Source organism: Physeter macrocephalus, chromosome 4 (genome assembly GCF_002837175.3).
Source record: "Physeter macrocephalus isolate SW-GA chromosome 4, ASM283717v5, whole genome shotgun sequence".
Taxonomy (NCBI): domain Eukaryota; kingdom Metazoa; phylum Chordata; class Mammalia; order Artiodactyla; family Physeteridae; genus Physeter; species Physeter macrocephalus.
Window position 1 is genome coordinate 15,888,126 of NC_041217.1, and position 20,383 is coordinate 15,908,508.

At 41.7% G+C, this 20,383-nt stretch overlaps 1 protein-coding gene across 24 annotated transcripts in view; it reads right to left on the minus strand.

Moving 5' to 3' along the window:
- ESRRG (estrogen related receptor gamma) overlaps positions 1 to 20,383 on the minus strand; it is a 665,923-nt gene that overhangs the window by 417,278 nt on the left and 228,262 nt on the right. Inside the window, exon 1 of one of the 24 annotated variants that reach the window (XM_055084021.1) lies at positions 8,829 to 9,799. The exons of the other annotated variants lie outside the window; for them this stretch is intronic. The gene's annotated coding sequence lies outside the window, so the exon portion shown is untranslated. Of the gene's footprint in view, positions 1 to 8,828; positions 9,800 to 20,383 lie in introns of those variants that run through there. 24 annotated transcript variants of the gene reach the window in all.

Consider the following 20,383-nt stretch of genomic DNA (forward strand, 5'->3'; position numbering starts at 1 on the left):
CACGGAGCGGCTGGGCCCGTGAGCCATGGCCGCTGGGCCTGCGCGTCCGGAGCCTGTGCTCCGCAACGGGAGAGGCCACAACAGGGAGAGGCCCGTGAACCGCAAAAAAAAAAAAAAAAAAAAAAAAAGTCTATCGGAAAAACGATGACAGCAAGGAAAGCTGACCGCTTGCTGTAAAGCAGAAGCAATGTAAAGGTTGTCTGTCTAGTGACCGCTCCTCAAAGGTGCCTGAAGGAAGCCTGTTTTGTGACTGCTTAGGGAATATAACACATCAAACGACAAGAATCAAAACTAATTTGAAATTATTTTCTAAATGCAATGTATGTAATGTTCCATTCAATTAAAAGAGATGCTGTGATTTGGATTTGAGTCAATACAACACATTAGTCAATGATTCTGGAAAGGCTTTTCCAAAATGCATGTTGGCTTGAGTTTCTGGAAATGCTGACCTCCCTACCTGGAACAGAAGCAAGTGATTTTTATTAGGTTTATACTGTGGATTTCACCCATCCCTAATCCTGAGTTGCCAAATTGTGTATTCTTCTGTGATTTGATTATTACCTATGTTCTACTTGACTGTGGATCATTTTACAAAAGCTCTAATTGTGGGTCAGATCAGGAAACTCAGACCTGACAGTGAATTTCATTTCACAGACATGGGAACCATAGAGTACAGATGCCTTAAGGCCAGTGGTCCATTTCTCTTTTAAAGGTCTTGGTCTTAACTCTCTGAGTCAGGTAATTTGTCCTGTAAATATTCTGAAAAAGCCTGAATCCATGAGACAATGGCAAAATGAACCAAGCCAGCTATCTCATGTAGTAGCCTGAGTGAATCACCGGCATTTACCCGGTGCCCCAACCAGACGCTTGAGGAGAGTGGCTGTGTTTATTTCCCTTGCTTGCATATTATCTCTTTATTAAGTTTGCTGTCTTTACAGAGGAACTCACAGGCTCTAACTGAAAGGCTGTCTCCTTCCCTCCTAGCTTAAAATCTTATTTTTAGGAGGAAGAAAAGATGAGGGAGCTGAAGACTAGGGAAGGAGGTAGTAGGGGGAGGGGAGGAGAGCGCTATTATTTGCCAAACCAGCACATGTTCACCAGAGAGCGAGGTCACGCGGTCAGAAGAAGCAGTGATGTTAATTAGCAATGAAATGAGGAATAAACCAGCATTAGCCCTGAGGCTAATCAATGGGAAAACCACTCCAAGAAGCAGCTTAATGAAGTAGTATACAGCTGTTTATTTCTAGTCCGTTTATCCAGACCAAAAAAAAAAAAAAAAAAGAGAGAGAGGAATCTCCAGTAAATAATAGAAAAAAAAAACTTGCTGACGTATATATTTTTCAAAGCCCGGGTACTGCTCTGATGTACGTATTTATAGCATAACCCCCTATACTTATTTCTTTCAATTAATAGGACAAACCATAAAAATTAGGTGGGTATAAACACCTGCGCCATACCAGAAATACACTTTTTTTAATCTTCTTTACATAGGTGTTCATACTCATTTTGATTTGTAAAAGAATATCACTTTTCCTTGAAATGTACAACTGCTGTAATGTTTTCGCAAGTGGATTATGAAAAAAGTGCTATTGACACAGGAAATAGGACTCTTCTCTCGTTTCTTTCAAGTGTGAGGGAAATTACCTGGAAAATACTTTTGCTTGTTTTTCACTTGTAAAAAATATGACTGACATGTATCTACAAGCAAGACCACAAAGCCTATTAATTAAGATCTACTGATCTCCGGGGTTTTTCGATAGAAGTGCATCAGGATATATACGGGGATCAAAAACTAGAAGCCCAATTAGGGGGAAAAAATCTTTGTCATTTTATCAGGATGGTGAGAAAACAGAGCAGTCAGTTTAAACAGAGTAAGTCTCTCTTTGAGAATCTCTTCCTCGGCTCTAATTGGAAGATAAAAGTTTCTTCTGAAGGATACAAATGTTCTTCTACCTTAGCACATTCCAAATAAACAAAAGGAACTTCTCAACTGAGAAAATCTTATTCACCACTCTGGAAACAAGCTTAGAGTCAACCTTCCTCCTAATGATGGAGATATTACCGAAAGTCCAAACACTAACTACAGCCAGAGAGACTTGAATTAAAATACCATTTGGTCGAGGGATGGTTGGCGGAAGGAAATGGGGAAAAAAAGGAACCAAAAAGAGCTCCTCTGTCATGCCTCTTTTCCCCCCTCGTTTTCCTCCCTTTCCTTCTTTCTATTTAGTAATTTGATAAGTGGTAGTATCCCCCCATGATATAGGAAAATTAATGTTTGCAAAATATGTCCAGGTAGAAATGAGAACTATAAAGAAGATAAACAATAGGCCTCCTTGCCTTCTCTTTAAATAGGGATTCAAAAGCCTAAGTAAGAGATGAAGCTTCTCCTTTTACCCCTTCTTCCAAGTGTAAACACTGACTTTGTTTATCCCTTATAGTTTCCAACGGGTAAGAGTATACAAATGAATTTTTTTTTTAATCATGCCAAGACTAGTGAAATGAACACACATTCTCTTGCAAAGAAAGTCTACGCAAACCTCTACAAACACCTGAAAAAAACCAAGCTCTCATTTCAACAGATCCATGCTTAGGTTTGTGGCTATTAATTGGGAAGAAAGGAACTCCCGTTGCTGGAAGCATCTTCTGACACTTGGCCTGAGCCTCGCCGTTCAAGGCCATTGCAATTTTTTAAGCAAACTTTCCATACGATGAAGCATCTTGAGAAAACACAAACAAAAAACAAAACAACAAACCAACCACTGAAGGCCAACCCGGGAGACAACAGCGCTCAGGTAATCCCCTTTATAGGATGATTTGGTAGCTCAAGGAAATGGAAACAAACCACCGAGTGCTAGAACACCAACAGCTGGTTGGGAAATTACCGCAGATTGTTAGGGGGACCTGCAAACTAGAGATAGGCAATGAAAAGGTTAGAAATGATAGTTAAAAAAAGACAAATTACTCCAAAGACCATATTCTTAAATCGCTGAAGCAAAACATGTTTATTCGATTTGTTTGTATGCCTGTTACAAAAATGCTACTTTGGGATTCTAGGAACCCAGTCTGTCAATTTTTCAGTTTCTGCATTTTCATGGTTGCTTAGAGCTGTTTAATGCAAATACTTCCAATAAGAGATTTCATGCCCCTAAATTACACCCAGTTAAAAGCGAATGAAAATGTAAGGTAAATAACTATAATCAGCCATATTGTCTTTCTCTTGGCACGCCTCACTTTACAGGCATGTTTAAAGACATCTCTGGGGTCCTATCTTTTTTAACAAGCAGCAGTGTATTTCCTGGAATATTACTTAAGATGCTGTGCAGTGAACATTACACAGGTTAAAATGTTACCTAGAGACCTAGAAAGAATTGCATCTGTTGCAAGAGCCATCTTTTTCACCACATTTTGGAACATCTGAGAAGATGAATGGGCATTTTGCTGTGGAGGGGATGAAAAGAAATGAGAAGAGTTTACATTTGTCTTTCATGTGTTCGTTCGTTGATCAGTCTTTGTGGAAGTCTGAAGAAAGTAATTCTGGGAAGAAATGAATGAGGCGGGGGAAGGAAATGTACAAATGAGAAGGTCCCTCTGGATGTGCCATACAAAGAAAGCTCTTCAGAGTGTTAACCAATAAATTAACTCTCTGAGAAGGAGCGCGTTCCATGCCCCTGAACATTTTTGCCTTCGATCACTTTTTTTTTGGCATCACTGGTTCTTAAACCTCAGCATCCTGCAGGATGACCTTGTGCAGTGTTTAAAATGCAGAGTTCTGGGCCGCCCTGCGAAATGTGGATTAAATACCTCAAGGAAGGAGCTCAGGAATCTGCATTTTTTAATTGAAGTATAGTTGATTTACAATATTGTGTTAGTTTCAATTATACAGCAAAGTGATTCAGGTATACCTATTCTTTTCCAGACCGTTTTGCATTATAGGTTACTACAGGATATTGAATATAGTTTCCTGTGCTATTCAGTAAGTCCTGTTGTTTATCTATTTTATATATATATGTGTATATATATATACACATATATGTATATATATATATACATATATATGTATATATATATACATATATGTGTATATATATATACACATATATATATTTATTAGCTTTTCCAGACTTTTCCATTATAGGTTACTACAGGATATTGAATATAGTTTCCTGTGCTATACAGTAAGTCCTGTTGTTTACCTATTTTATATATATATATGTGTATATATATATATATATACATATATATATTTATTAGTGTGTATCTGTTAATCCCAAACTCCTAATTTATCCCCCTCTCCCTCTCCTTCTCCTTTGGTAACCATAAGTCTGTTTTCTATGTCTGTGTGTCTTTTTCTGTTTTATAAATATCTTCATTTGTATCATATTTTAGATTCCACCTATAAGTGATATCATATGATATTTGTCTTTCTCTGTCTGACTTACTTTACCTTAGTATGATCATCTCTAGGTCCATCCATGTTGCTGCAAATAGCATTATTTCATTCTTTTTTTTTATGGCTGAGTAATAGGGTTATCCCCCTCTCCCTCCCCTTTTCCTTTGGTAACCATAAGTCTGTTTTCTATGTCTGTGTGTCTTTTTGTTTTATAAATATCTTCATTTGTATCATATTTTAGATTCCACCTATAAGTGATTTATGGCTGAGTAATAGGGTTCTGCTTTTTTTGTTGTTGTTGTTGCGGTACGTGGTCCTCTCTCTGCTGTGGCCTCTCCCATTGCAGAGCGCAGGCTCCGGACGCGCAGGCCCTCTCTCTGTCTGACTTAGTATGATCATCTCCATGTTGCTGCAAATAGCATTATTTCATTCTTTTTTTTTTATGGCTGAGTAATAGGGTTCTGCTTTTTTTTTTTTTTTTTGCGGTACGCGGGCCTCTCACTGTTGTGGCCTCTCCCGTTGCGGAGCACAGGCTCCGGACGCGCAGGCTCAGCGGCCGTGGCTCACGGGCCCAGGCGCTCCGCGGCACGTGGGATCTTCCCGGACCGGGGCACGAACCCGCGTCCCCTGCCTCGGCAGGCGGACTCTCAACCACTGCACCACCAGGGAAGCCCGTGGGTTCTGCATTTTTAACTAGCACTGCCAGGGAGTTTGCGGACTACCCTGTGAAAATGGCTCTATGATGTTAAGAGCACACATAGTTTTTTAGATGGCATTGCCATTTCAAAAAGACTTCCCACCCATTCGTATAGGCTTTCTCTGCAAAGCACACAATTGTGACTTACAAACAAGCCTTCAGAAGTGTGATTAGCAAGGGAGCAAAGGGGGGCAAGAGATTAGAAGAATCGATAAATGGCTCGAATATGTGAAATTACCTTGTTCGTCCAAAATACAGGATGGTATTGTTCTGTCATCCTGGGGCTCAATTGCCTCACTCCAATTTTAGGAAAAGTGGTCATCATTTCCTTTTGTGGGGAGAACAATTTCTGAAGAACCCAGTCATTTTAAAAAGTGAGATCTCCCCTCTCTATTGACAGAGCAGTCAGTATCTCGGTATTACGGTACCCATGTGGGCGGCGTGGCAGACAGGGAGAGAGCTGGGTCCAAGTACTGTCCCATTCTGTCACTTATTAGGGGTGCCATCTTCGGCAGTGTCCCACTCATTTCCTGGCACACAGAAGACATTCCTCATCTGCACAATGAATATACATTCTAGGCAAAAGCAGACTTCTGCACCATAAATATAAAACTACCTCTTCACAAACAATGAAGGTGAAATGAGAGAGTAAAGCTGTGTCCTTTAGTACAGAGCCTGAAACCTGAAAAATGCAGACCAAATAAGACGGTGAAATAAGCTAGTCAAATCAAGCCTCAGAACTTAAATTTCAGTGACTCAGTTTGGGGTATTCATTTCCTGACTCGATTTATGAGACCTGGCATTCATTTTAGTTACTTAAGGAATTATTAAGATCTGATAGTGGGAGGAGGGGCTCATTTCATGTCCTCTTACTAATTAAGCTGAGAGGACCATAGGAAGTTAGTGCATTGTCACCCGACTTGACCAAGAAGTAGTCACAACTTGCATACTCTGAAAGTGTGTATGAATTTCATAATTATTTAGAAATTAAAATGATGTTTTCCCATAGACACCAACTCACAAATGGAGCTTAGATTTCTAGGCCATTCCACCAAAGCCTACTTAACTTGTAAATAGAAAACGAACTACTGTTTTGATGGGAAGACATGTCTATGGAACATTAGGACACATCTTTCTCTACTTCTGTCTAAGGTGAAAAAAATATCTTCTTAGCTTGGCACTGAACAAAGCCATCCCGACCTTAGCTTCTTTAACTTGATACAGTCCCATTAACTCAAGCGCCTCAGAAGTAGAAGGGCATGTGCTTCTCTTTGGCAGGGTCCTGGGTCACAGATAGAGCTGGAAAGGACTTCCAAGGGTCTCAGGGAAAGTAGGAGGGCACAGCAGACTGGTTATCTGTACCAATCTGTACTATCTGTACTGTTACTAATTCCCTTAAAAATATTGGGGACACTTTTAGGCGATGAATAGTTAAGAAATGTTATAGATAATAACAAAGTTTCAGGGGTAAGACCCAAAGACGCATGAATTATAATCTGGATTTTCTTTTCATATAAGTACTTAACCACTATCATTAATAGTACTTTCTGGGACATTTGCAATTTATTCTTTGAATAAATACTCTCATAAACACTATATTTTAAGACAGTGTTTACGTTCTTCCATATTATTGAGCTGTGCTTTGAAAGGAATGAGCCCACGCTATTATTTCCACTTCTTCAGCCACTAACTTTATCCTTGAAAATGAAGGCTCTGGAACAGGCTCAAAGGCAATGAGTTGCCTGCTCAGGGCCACTGAAGAGGCGGAAAAGAGATGCCTAGTTTACACTTCACAATTCTAGAAGATCATTTTGGAATTTCCACTGGAACACACTGTCTTTTGACATTCCTCTCTGACTTCAGTATGCAAACACCTGAAGGGACTCACCAGCCATGATGAAAGTTTTAGGGGCTTTGTACATGGTCTCTTCCAGGGTGCTTGGCTCTCCACCTGCATCGACTGTACAGCATATACAGAAGCTGGCAGAGCTACTCAAGAGAGGCTAACATTGATATGCTTCTGAAGGAAGAGACGGAAAGGCTGGCTAAAGCCCAAATTAAAGGTAGGCGGCAAAACTAGCAGAAGCCAATCAGCCCATCTAGATGGTGAGTCTGGCAGGTACTGGTAGCCACACTAGCCCAGAAGGTGGCTGGAGGACCTGCCAAGTCTCTGAATGTAGAGTCAAAACCTGACAGAGTCATGCTTTATGCCTAAGACTCGTATATCAGAATCGCCGATTTCAGTAGACCCAACGGGGGTTTTCCCTTCACCTCTTTGCTTTTATAAATTGAACAATGTTGTCCTCTCTATATGGTATCATAAAGCTGCTAAAGAAATCCCAATTAGGTTTTTTTACCCTTCAGAATCAAGAGCTTTAATGACGTCATTATAAAAGATTTCCATAACAAGGCACAGAATACCCTGTAAATAAGCATTAGTTGCACTTGACACCAACCTCAACTGTCAGCAGCTACAGAGGAGAGCCCACAAAGATGAACTAAGGTACCTCTAACAATACACCAAATCTTCCAGGCTGGCAAACCACAAATCTAGAATTCTTAGAGCTTTGCCAAAGACAAACAAAACAGTCTAACTATTTGGGTTTAATACAGCGTGCTTACTGTTTTTTCAGAAGGGAAAAGAAGATATCACCCACTCAAGTTGGTGTTCAGGTTGTGGGCATTTTGGAAAGCTCCCAGAGTAAAGCAATAATGAGAACAGAACTCCCAGCAGCAGTAAGAGAACTGAGCAAAATTATATATGGGGTGTGGGTGCATGAGTGGGGTGTGTGTGTGTGTGTGTGTGTGTTGCACTGTGTGGTCTGAAAGAGTTCGGTCTGGTTTGAGGGGAAAGAACTGTGACCTAGTGTATAAATTTTATCCTAATATACACACCATGTTATTTCAAACCTTGATATAAAGACTTAGCCTCATGTTCTATCTCTTGGTCCCAAATCATAAGGACCGTGACACTTTAAGGAGTGGACCAAGCGTAGATTATGTAATAAAATTTTAAACCACGGCAGCTTGATGCCCTTTAGTTACACTAAGGGCTCACAGGTAATCACAATACATTTACTATATCTGTATCTTTAAATTACCAAGTGTACACTGGAGAGAACTCGAGGATATGTAACCATATCCAGTTCTCGTGAATCTCAGAAATGACAATGAAGAGAAACAGCAGAAGTTAGAAGTGCACTCAGGGTGTCACACTGCCAAGTGAAATATGCTTCCAGAATATTCATGCAGAGAGCCCAAATTTCTCACTCCCTTGCTCCTTGCTGCCACGCCAGAGGAGACTAAAGCTAGACGGTGAGAAGCCCTCCCGGATTCACCGCTGCTGTGGGTTGCTTCTTAAGCCTGTGATTTTGTGTCTGTGTGAGGAAAACATGATTGGAATTGAAAGAGCACGTGAGGGTGGGCTGGCAGAGCCAAGAAATGCAGCTACCTTGCTGTGCAAAGGGGGAAAAGCAAGATCCAACGTCTGGAGCCAGGAAGACCCTTGCGATTTGATGCAATGCTCCAAGCAAAGCTAGAGTCACCCACGCGGAATTGTTAATCCCCTTCCTCCACTTCCTGACACAGAGGATACTATGCCTGGTTCCGAGAGATTCTTCTCAGTATATAATTCGAGTCATCCCTCCTCTTGCTAAAATGTGAATGCATCCTCTTTAGCTATGTAGCAGAATTCTCACGAACCAATCAGGGACGAGGTGCCTACGGACACCGTTTCTATACCTGAAGTCTGTCAGCGTGATCTTCACAAGGCTTATCTCCCAGCCGCTATTTCCTAAACTTCTAATTCCCGAACCATCGCTTCATCCTCGATAGCATCCTGTTTCATGGTCCAGGGTGGTTCTGACCTTGAATATGATGATAATCATTCCTGCCTCCTTGGAGAGAGAAGGGGGAGAAACGTGAGTGCGCTCTGTGCCTTCTCCAGTATAACTGCTTACACACACCTCCACACCAGACCTATTTCGAACTCCTTCTAGAGCTCAGAGGTGAGTCGGTGAAGGTTCCCATCTCTTCCGAGACTTCAGCAGCTAAGAAAACGTGAGAGCTTTTGAAATGGCTTTGTGGCTCCCTACTGAAAACAATACTACTGGCTGAAACAGTACGCAAGACATTCCGCCTCCCGGGACGTGCTGAGATATGACTGCACGGGCAGCATGGGATCTGCCAGCCTTTTTGGTGGCTGTTCTCTGTTATCATCGCATTTGGCCCGAGGTCCACAGTGGTCACCGGCCAACGCAACTTCATTCTGTTTTCATCTTCCCACTTGCCCACACAGTACAAGGCTGTCATTGTCTCATCAAGCGTTTATGAATAGCCTTTGTATGAAGAGCACCGTGTCCTGGTCGCTTCCATAGCCCAATGTGAAGGGAATCCCCTGGGTATAACTGTATGTATGTGTGTGTCTGCCTATTTGTGCGTCTGTGTATGCACGTGTCTCTGGGCTCGGCAAAACATACCTAGAATTGTGCACTCATTCTCTTAGTCTACTGTGTGTCCAAGGCCCATGTCACCAAGCGTGCCTTGTCAGTACTACAGAATGCTGTACAGTGACAAATCCCTGCCCCAGGAAATGTCCACAGCATGTAATTCTTCATGGAGTGCTTTTTTGAAAGACTATGACTTAACTAGCATGAGGGTCAATCTCTTTTTTAAGCTAAAAGGCACTTAGGCAAAGAGATCTGTGTGTGTGTGTGTGTGTGTGTGTGTGTGTGTGTGTGTGAGAGAGACAGAGAGAGAGTGACCAACTGCACATGTGTATATGTGCAATTGTGTGTGTGTGTGTGTGTGTGTGTGTGTGTGTGTGTGTATCGGGGGGCGGGGCTGTGGAGGAAAGAATGGAAATAACAAGATTGTAGGTTTGGAGGGTAGGCTTAGGCTCTGATTCCCCAGCTGTAAGGCACAGAGGTTGTGAAAGTGACTCAGAGAGCACGAGCAGGCAGCAGAACCCTGCACAGCTGGTCCCTGCTGGCCTATATACTCAGGGGAGAGACCAAGCCTCGTGGGGAGGAGTATCCAGAGATGCAGACAAGTCAGATCCATCCGACAAAGTGAGAAGTGCCTTGGGGCTGAGGACAGTAGATGTCCCGGTTAAATTAAATGCCACTTACGTGCCATCGACCCCTCCCATCTTCCATACTCGGATGCATCCTCCCAGGTACTAATCATTATTTTATTAACAAGACAAGAGGTAACTCTACACAGGATGCAATTACATTCTTGCTTGGACACTTGAATGTTTACTTCAAAGAGGGTGTCACAAAGCCCAGAGGGATTTGTCGCAAGGGAAGGAAGCAGAGGGTCTGGTGCAGAGGCTGGCCGCAGCTCTCTGCCTAGGCATATTACTGAACCTCTTGATGGTTCAGTTTTCTCACCTGCAAAACAAGGATAGTAATTGTGCCTGCCTTGTGGGGTCGAAGTGAGCAGTTTTTTTTTATTTAATATTTATTTATTTATTTTGGCTGTGTTGGGTCTTCGTTGCTGCCCGTGGGCTTTCTCTAGTTGCGGCGAGCAGGCGCTACTCTTTGTTGCGGTGTGCGGGCTTCTCATCGCGGTGGCTTCTCTTGTTGCGGAGCACGGGCTCTAGGCGTGCGGGCTTCAGTAGTTGTGTCTCACGTGCCTAGCTGCTCTGCAGCATGTGGGATCTTCCCGGACCAGGGCTTGAACCCGTGTCCCCTGCATTGGCAGGCGGATTCTTAACCACTGCACCACCAGGGAAGTCCCCGAAGTGACTATTAAAGGTGATTTCAGCAAAGCACCTAGCACAAAGTAGGCAAGACTGAGGAAGCAGTGACTTATGAAAACTCAACAGAGGGCTGGGAGTTCTAGAGTATTTACTGCAAATATTGAATACAATCACTCCCCCACTAATAGTTACATGTATTTCCTAATTGTCTAAAAAAGATAAACAACAACCACCCCGCTCATGGATGACATTTTGCAACTGACATTCCTAAAACAACTCAAAGGGTGCTACCTACAGATAAAATGGTTCTACCAGAGACAAGAAGCTAAGTCAAACCCTTTGTTCAACTTCAAAGTTTATGGGATATTCCAGATATCCTGGTAAATGTAGTGTGAGACTGCAAAAAATTAAACTAAGTCATTAAAGAAGTGTACTTAGTGCCTGTTAAAAACAGAATCAGCTTCTTTTCTCCCAAAGATACTCATGTTTTTTCTCTTTCTTATCTCTTTACTGCTGGGAACTGCGGAGCTTAACAAAGCAAACTTGGCTTTACTTATCAGAGTGAGCTCAGGAACCCCTAAGAGAAGGAGTCACCCAAACACCAGAGATGCTACGCTCTACAAGAAGCCCAGAAGATGGTTTAATGCCAACAACCCCCAGCAGCTCCATGACTACTAGACAGGCTTAGATTTTAGAAACACAAATGGGTCATCTGCATTTTATGTGGCTGCAAAGCCCAGCCACTGCCTGGAAGTTTATGACAAGGCAGACATTCTGGGACTCTAAGCAGTTTTGGGGATCTTAGCACTGAGCAGAGATATAAAGAGAATACATGTAACAGAAAGCTACCCTCTTCTGAACTGCTCAAGGAAAATTCCTCACCCTAAATGAGATTAAGGGCTCGGCGCAGATAAGTGTCTGTGACATCCATTTCAATGCCGTCCTGCACAAAATGGCATTTTATGTCATTCAAACTGGAATCATTTCAGAATTCTCATGAAAATCCAATATACACTGATTTTTTTCTTCATACTATGCGTAAAGAAAGATTAGCCAAACAAATTAAAGATGCCAGGGATATTGCAGGGAGTGTACGTAAATGAACTTCAGAGGTTTCAACATATTGTATACAAACAGGTGGTTCTTCGCTCACTAGGCTCTGGCTGCTTCAGTCTTTTTTCTGTTCCTTGAGCCAGCCCAGTTCATGCCCACCTGAAGGCCCTTGCTCTTTTTTTTTAATTTAATTTTTATTTTATACTGGAGTATAGTTGATTTACAATACTGTGTTAGTTTCAGGTGTACAGCAAAGTGATTCAGTTATACATACACATATATCTATTCTTTTTCAGATTCTTTACCCATATAGGTTATTACAGAATATTGAGTCTCAGAGTTCCCCGTGCTCTACAGTAGGTCCTTGTTGATTATCTATTTCCTATATAGTAGTGTGTATATGTGAATTCCAAACTCCTAATTTATCCCTCCCCACCACTTTTCCCCTTTGGGAAACCATAAGTTTGTTTTTGAAGTCTGTGAGTCTGTTTCTGTTTTGTAAATAAGTTCATTTGTATCATTTTGTAGATTCCACATATAAGTGATATCATATGATAGTTGCCTTTCTCTGTCTGACTTAATTCACTTAGTATGAAAATCTCTAGGCCCATCCATGTTGCTGCAAATGGTATTATTTCATTCTTTTTTATGGCTGAGTAATATTCCATTGTATATATGTACCACATCTTCTTTCCATTCATCTGTTGATGTACATTTAGGGTGCTTTCATGTCTTGGCTATTGTGAATAGTGCTGCAATGAACATTGGGGTTGCATGTATGTTTTTGAATTATGGTTTTCTCTGGATATATGCTTAGGAGTGGGACTGCTAGATTATATGGTAGCTGTATTCTTAGTTTTTTAAACAATCCCATACTGTTCTCCATAGGGGTTGTACCTTGTGCTTGCTGATCTGTCTGCCCGGAATATTCTGTCATCAAATCCTTATAGGATGGGTTTCTTCTCATTACTATGCTCTTGGATCAAAGGTTATCCCTTAAAGTTCAAGGCTTCTCTGACTGTCTAGTCATTCTCCATCATACCTTCATTTTATTTTCTTCCTAACACTTATCACCATCTGAATTCTACACAGTTTTCTTTGTATACTTATTTAACAATGGAACACTCCACTAGACTTGAAGGTCAGTGAACGCTTGGACTTTGTCTTATCACCACTGTAGCCCTAGCATCTGGGGCTGCCAGCAAACACACATTTATTAAAGGAAAATTAGCTATAAAATAGCTAATATATTTGTTTTAAAATATTCTGAAAGACCTCTACTTAGAAACAACCGAGAAGCAGCACAGTATGTACTAGAGAATAATAAAACATCATACTTTCAAACATTTTACACTTCAGGCTCTTACTAGTTTCAACAGGCTACCTCTCCCTGCTTTCCCAGTATATATGCTCCCCCATTCCATTTTCTTTATTCAGCCTGAAAGAGAAAAACTGTCAAACTCTGGATAAACACAGTTAAACTGAAATCAACAGTGCTGCTAATAGTTTTATATCCTTAGCATCATTGTGAAGCAACAGAATATTCTCTGGAGAAGTCTCAGCCTCCAGTCTAAGGTGAAATGAAGAGACAGAGAGGCTAAATTTGACATGGGCTCACTCAATACACAGAAACCTCCAGCACCCACGGTCTACCTGGACCTCTGTCACTGTGCAGAGGGCTGGGAAGTACGGCCTTAACCGGATATGAAATCTCTCCTGTAACCAGCTCTGGCGATTTGCACTGCCTTCTACAACCCACGACACTAGCCAACCTTCCTCAACAGCTTCACAAATTCCAAGACACATTAACATCCCGGAAACAAAAGACTCAAATGCCAAAATGATGCTTCTCAAAACGAAGAGATGATATTACACATGGGTGATGGACCTGAATGAAGGTAACTTCCTAGGATAGGGGACCAGTACCCAGAAGAGAGAAAGGAAAGGAAAGAGCCAGAGAATTCTTGCCATATCTTTGTTATATCACCCGCTACCAAATGACTCGTGTGGGACTTCTCTTTCTCTCTGGAAGAAGTAGCTACGTATAGTGTTTCCTTTTTCTTTTTTTTCTTTTTTTTTTTTTTTTTTTACATTTAGAGATAAGGAATGTTTTCCCAAAGAAATGAGATAAAGAGTCAAGCACAGGTTCATGCACTGTATCTGGAAATATCTCCAAACGCTTCTTGTACACTTCTGTGACTGTCTGCATACGTGTGTGCGTGGGTGTATGTGAAAGTACGTATTTTGGGGGGGGGGATATGTGTGTGTCCACGTGCACCCCTGAGGAACACTGAAAAAGTTGAGGTGGGACCTGTCACACTGGGAGAGACTCTGAGAGCTGGAACATTCTGAGTAGGTAATACTCCATGTTGTAAACTGCTCATACAGCAGGACTGAGGAAAAGGCCTCGCCTAGCCACCGGCTGTTACTGACTCTGGGAAAATGAAAATACAGCATCTCTGCACCTGTTCACCTGATGGTGAAAGAAGGAAAAGCCATTACCGAGTGACAGGAGACGAAAAACCAAAATCCACTTCAGCAAGTCACCTCACGACTGGTGATTAATCTCGCACTCCCCCAACCCGATGCCCATTAACCGGATAATTAATAATTTCTTTAGGGATTCTGGCTCGGCAACTGTTCTATCAACCTGCACAGCATTGGGGAAATGCTGCATCGGTGATCAAACGTCTGGAACCAGGCAAGGGCCATAAAGACACAGTGGGGGCTTCGCAGCCATTTGTAAGTCTCTTTCAAAACGAGCAAGTACGGGGCGAGCAGTCCAGTGTCATTTTTTTATCACTACTGTTGGTCACCCTGCATCGCCGAGGACCAGTGATCCCTGCACGCCCACCCCAGAAGACCCCCTTTGCACTGGGACAGCTCAAAGACTTGGGATCGCATGGGCTTCCCTACCATGTACACAAACCAGAATAAACCAGACGTTTATAAACTTTGGAAATGCATCTTTTTAAGCAGTGCATAATCTGAAACCTCCCGAAATCAGAAGTTTCAAATAAGTATTTGATTAGAACCATGCCAGTTGACATATTTCTTGTTCTCACTGGCTCTCACTCACATCCATCTCATGAAGGAAGACACAAGGAATCAAGAGCACCCTTTCTGAGTCTCCTGTGTACATTTATCCTTCTTCTCTCATGTTAAAATTTGTTCCGGGCTTCCCTGGTGGCGCAGTGGTTGAGAGTCCGCCTGCCGATGCAGGGGACACGGGTTCGTGCCCTGGTCCGGGAAGATCCCATGTGCCGCGGAGCGGCTGGGCCCGTGAGCCATGGCCGCTGAGCCTGCGCGTCCGGAGCCTGTGCTCTGCAACGGGAGAGGCCACAACGGTGAGAGGCCCGCGTACCGCAAAAAAAAAAAAAAAAAATTTGTTCCACAGGCAGAAACCAGCTCCTCTTTCTTTACCTATATTTTTTTAAGACTTTAAGACTGTGAATAAAATCCCAAGGAGAATAATAAGTCATGAGGATTGCTATTAAAAAGGCTCACCATTAAAATGCCAACTGATTCATTTTCTCTCCTAATGAGAAAAACACTACATTGAAAACATGATTATACATTTCTCTCAGTGCTATCCAGAATGCAATTTGGATGGAAAAGAAACAAGAATGTAATCCATCCTCGTCAGAGATCACAGTGGACTTGCAGGCAGAAAAGCTGGGTCGAGGCCTGCCTCGGTCACACTGTATTTTCGTATCGTCTCCTCCTGCTTTTTCCACGTGAGGTTTGCCATGAGAGTGTTAATCAGGATGGCTGGCAGTCCACAAGGTGGAAGTGTGTCCACCTTACGTGGACCCAAAGGAGACATTTCCATCAGGTTTCAGGGCTAGGATAACCTGGGCTTCTCCTAAGTGTGGGTTATACAGACAAGGCAAAACTTCAGGCTGAGAGCATCTGGGCTGGGAGAAAGCTGAGAGCTAAATCAACTGTCCATTTCTAGCAAATCTGCAGGACCATAACATAGGCATCTCTCCCCAACACACATTCCAATTCAATCTTGCTATGACAGCCTGGTTTTTCTTTCACTCTTTCAGACGTTTTCATATTTTATTGTATGTTCTTACGAGAATCCCCTCAAATCATTTTTGTAATAAAATAGTAGGTAACAAATTAGACAGATTAAAAAAAAGAGAGAGAGACAGAGAGCGAAAGAAAAACAGACTGTAAAACCTTTGGCTAAACATGAGATTATTAAGTCTAACATAGAGTATTTGAAACTGGAAGGACAGGGGGTTTACCTGATCTGATTGGGTACCCCCAGTGCAAGGCGGTGTGCCATAGAACTCTCCCCAGAAAAGACCATGACATCCCTGTAGCATAGATATTACTCTGATTTGGGTTTGGGGAACAAGTTTTTATATTAAAGCATATATTATGGAGCAGAATGCAAATTTCACACGCCCAGTAAAGATAAGCCAAAGACTTAAAAAAAAAATGTTTTGGTTGCTACTGGCCATTTCAGGCTAGACCTCTGCTGTTATGTAATGAATATTTGTGTCCCCCTCAAATTCTTATGTTGAAATCTTAACCCCTAATGTAATGGTATTCAGAGGTGGGGCCTTTGGGAGGTAATTAGGTCATGGGGGTGGAGCCCTCATGAATGGGATTAGTGTCCTTATAAAAGAGAACCTAGAGGTCTCTCACCCCTTTCCACTCTGAGAGGGCACAGAGAGAGGATGGTCATCTATAAATTAGGAAGTGCGCCTTCATCAGACACCAAATCCATCAGTGCCTTGAACTTGGACTCCCCAGCCTCCATAAATAACTAAATTAACTTTCTTAAAATAAGTAAATGTGATAAATAAGTATTTGTTTTTTAAGCCACCCAGTCTATGGTATTCTGTGACAGCAGCCCAAATTGACTAAGACACTGGGAAATAACACGGACATGTTTCTTGACCTCCGCTTTCGGAGAACATGGGTAGAAATTTTCAGAAACGTTCAACTGGATCACATTATAGATAAGGAAAATGAGACCCAGTCCTTTGACTTTGTACAGGCTTAGGCTCATCATCTCTAAAACAAGTGCAATAATAAATATTTCACTAGCTACCATGGAGATCCAACAAGATAACACATGTGAAGAATGTCATAATCTATAAAGCATTGATAGCTATGAAGTCTCAATCAAGAACATGTGACCCAGATTCACAAAAATCCACTTCTGACTAATAACTCTGCAACCTTCCCAAGTCTAAGAAAGTAAGCACACTGAGTCAGCTGGTAGTTTGAGTTATCCAACCATGGGTGGCACTCAGTTCCCAGAGGGTAAAACTAGACTGGAAAGATCCAACACTATAAGTTATACTCTTCATTTCATGAGAATAAGGACCATACCCAGTTTATTTTTGACTTCCTAGAACCAAGCATAATGTCTCTACCAAGCACTCAATATATTAGATACTCAGTAAGTGCTAGCAAAACAACTGTTTGTTGAATAGAGATCTGAGGGACAGATACATGCAATTAGACTAAAAGCACTTAAGTGTTGCAGGTTTGCTTCAGAAAGGAAACCAAACTATCCCCATCAACAGCAAACAAAACAAATGAATAAAAACAGATACAAGAACAAACCAGAAACATGAATGTGGCACAATACAAACACCATTGGATTTTGAGTCACAAGACTTGGCTTAACTCCCTGATTCTTTTTAGCTATGTAAACTTAAAGGGGTAGTGCCCACCATATACGGCCTATTTCCTCTTTAAAATAAATAGAATAATAACAGTAAACTCAAAGTGTTGTTGTGAGGAATGAATTAATATAAATTGGAGAAAATTTTGTGAAATTTTCAAGCACTAGAAAACATCAGTTACTATCTATTATTACACTATTGCATAAAAGTAAAAAGCTTGTGTGACTCTCTCTTGCGAGAGCACCGGAATCACAACTAACTGCTGAACAATCATCGACAGGAAGACACTGGAACTCACCAAAAAAGATACCCCCCATCCAAAGACAAAGGAGAAGCCACAGTGAGACAGTAGGAGGGGCACAAACACAATAAAATTAAACCCCATAACTGCTGGGTGGGTGACTCACAAACTGGAGAACATTTATATCACAGAAGTCCACCCACTGGAGTGAAGGTTCTGAGCCCCACATTAGGCTTCCCAACCTGAGGATCCGGCAATGAGAGAAGGAATTCCTAGGGAATCAGACTTTGAAGGCTAGTGGGATTTGATTGCAGGACTTTGACAGGACTGGAGGAAACAGAAACTCCATTCTTGGAGGGCACACACAAAGTAATGTGTGCATCGGGACCCAGGGGAAGGAGCAGTGGCCCCACAGGAGACTGAACCAGACCTACCTGCCAGTGTTGGAGGGTCTCCTGCAGAGACGGGGGTGGCTGTGGCTCAGTATGAGGACAAGGACACTGGCAGCAGAAGTTCTGGGAAGTACTCTGCCATTAGCCCCACCAAAGAGCCGGTTAGGCTACAGTGTTGGGTCTCCTCAGGCCAAACAACCAACAGGGAGGGAACCCAGCCCCACCCATCAGCAGACAAGCGGATTAAAGTTTTACTGAGCTCTGCCCACCAAAGCAACACCCAGCTCTACCCACCAAGAGTCCCTCCCATCAGGAAACTTGCACAAGCCTCTTAGATAGCCTCATCCACCAGAGGGCAGACAGCAGAAGCAAGAAGAACTACAATCCTGCAGCCTGTGGAACAAAAAGCACATTTACAGAAAGACAGACAAGATGAAAAGGCAGAGGGCTATGTACCAGATGAAGGAACAAGATAAAACCCCAGAAAAACAACTAAATGAAGTGGAGATAGGCAACCTTCCAGAAAAAGAATTCAGAATAATGATAGGGAAGATGATCCAGAAGTTCGGAAAAAGGATGGAAGCAAGGATCGAGAAGATGCAAGAAAAGTTTAACAAAGACCTAGAAAAATTAAAGAACAAACACCTAGAAGAATTAAAGAACAAGCAAACAGAGATGAACAATACAATAACTGAAATGAAAAATACACTAGAAGGAATCAATAGCAGAATAACTGAGGCAGAAGAACAGATAAGTGAACTGGAAGACAGAATGGTGGAATTCACTGCCACAGAACAGAATAAAGAAAAAAGAATGAAAAGAAATGAAGACAGCCTAAGAGACCTCTGGGACAACGTAAAATGCAAAAACATTTCCATTATAGGGGTCCCAGAAGGAGAAAAGAGAGATAAAGGACCCAAGAAAATATCTGAAGAGATTACAGTCGAAACTTCCTTAACATGGGAAAGGAAACAGCCACCCAAGTCCAGGAAGCGCAGACAGTCCCAGGCAGGATAAACCCTAGGAGAAACAGGCCGAGACACATCGTAATCAAACTGACAAAAATTAAAAGGCAAGGAAAAATTATTGAAAGCAACAAGGGAAAAACGACAAATAACATACAAGGGAACTCCCATAAGATTAACAGCTGATTTCTCAGCAGAAACTCTGCAAGCCAGAAGGGAGTGGCATGATATATTTAAAGTGATGAAAGGGAAGAACCTACAGCCAAGATTACTCTACCTGGCAAGGATCTCATCCAGATTTGACAGAGAAATCAAAAGCTTTACAGACAAGCAAAAGGTAAGAGAATGCAGCACCACCAAACCAGCTCTACAACAAATGCTAAGGGAACTTCTCTAAGCGGGAAACACAAGAGAAGAAAAGGACCTACAAAAACAAGACCCATCTATATGCTGTCTACGAGAGACCCACTTCAGAGCTAGGGACACATACAGACTGCAAGTGAGGGGATGGAAAAAGATATTCCACGTAAATGGAAATCAAAAGAAAGCTGGAGTAGCAATGCTCATATCAGATAAAATAGATTTTAAAACAAAGAATGTTACAAAAGACAGGGAAGGACACTACATAATGATCAAGGGATTAATCCAAGAAGAACATATAACAATTATAATTATATATGTACCCAATATAGGAGCAGCTCAACACATAAGGCAACTGTTAACAACTATAAAAGAGGAAATTGACAGTAACACAATAATAGTTGGTGACTTTAACACCTCACTTACACCAATGGACACATCATTCAAACAGAAAATTAATAAGGAAACACAAGCTTTAAATGACACAATAGACCAGATAGATTTAATTGATATTTATAGGACATTCCATCCAAAAACAGCAGATTACACTTTCTTCTCAAGTGCACATGGAACATTCTCCAGGATAGATCACATCTTGGGTCACAAATCAAACCTCAGTAAATTTAAGAAAACTGAAATCATATCAAGCATCATTTCTGACCACAATGCTATGAGATTAGAAATCAATTACAGGGAAAAGAGCGTAAAAAACACAAACACATGGAGGCTAAACAATACGTTAGTAAATAACCAAGAGATCACTGAAGAAATCAAAGAGGAAATCAAAGATACCTAGAGACAAATTACAATGAAAACATGACGATCCAAAAGCTATGGGATGCAGCAAAAGCAGTTCTAAGAGGGAAGTTTATAGCAATACAAGCCTACCTCAAGAAACAAGAAAAATCTCAAATAAACAACCTAACC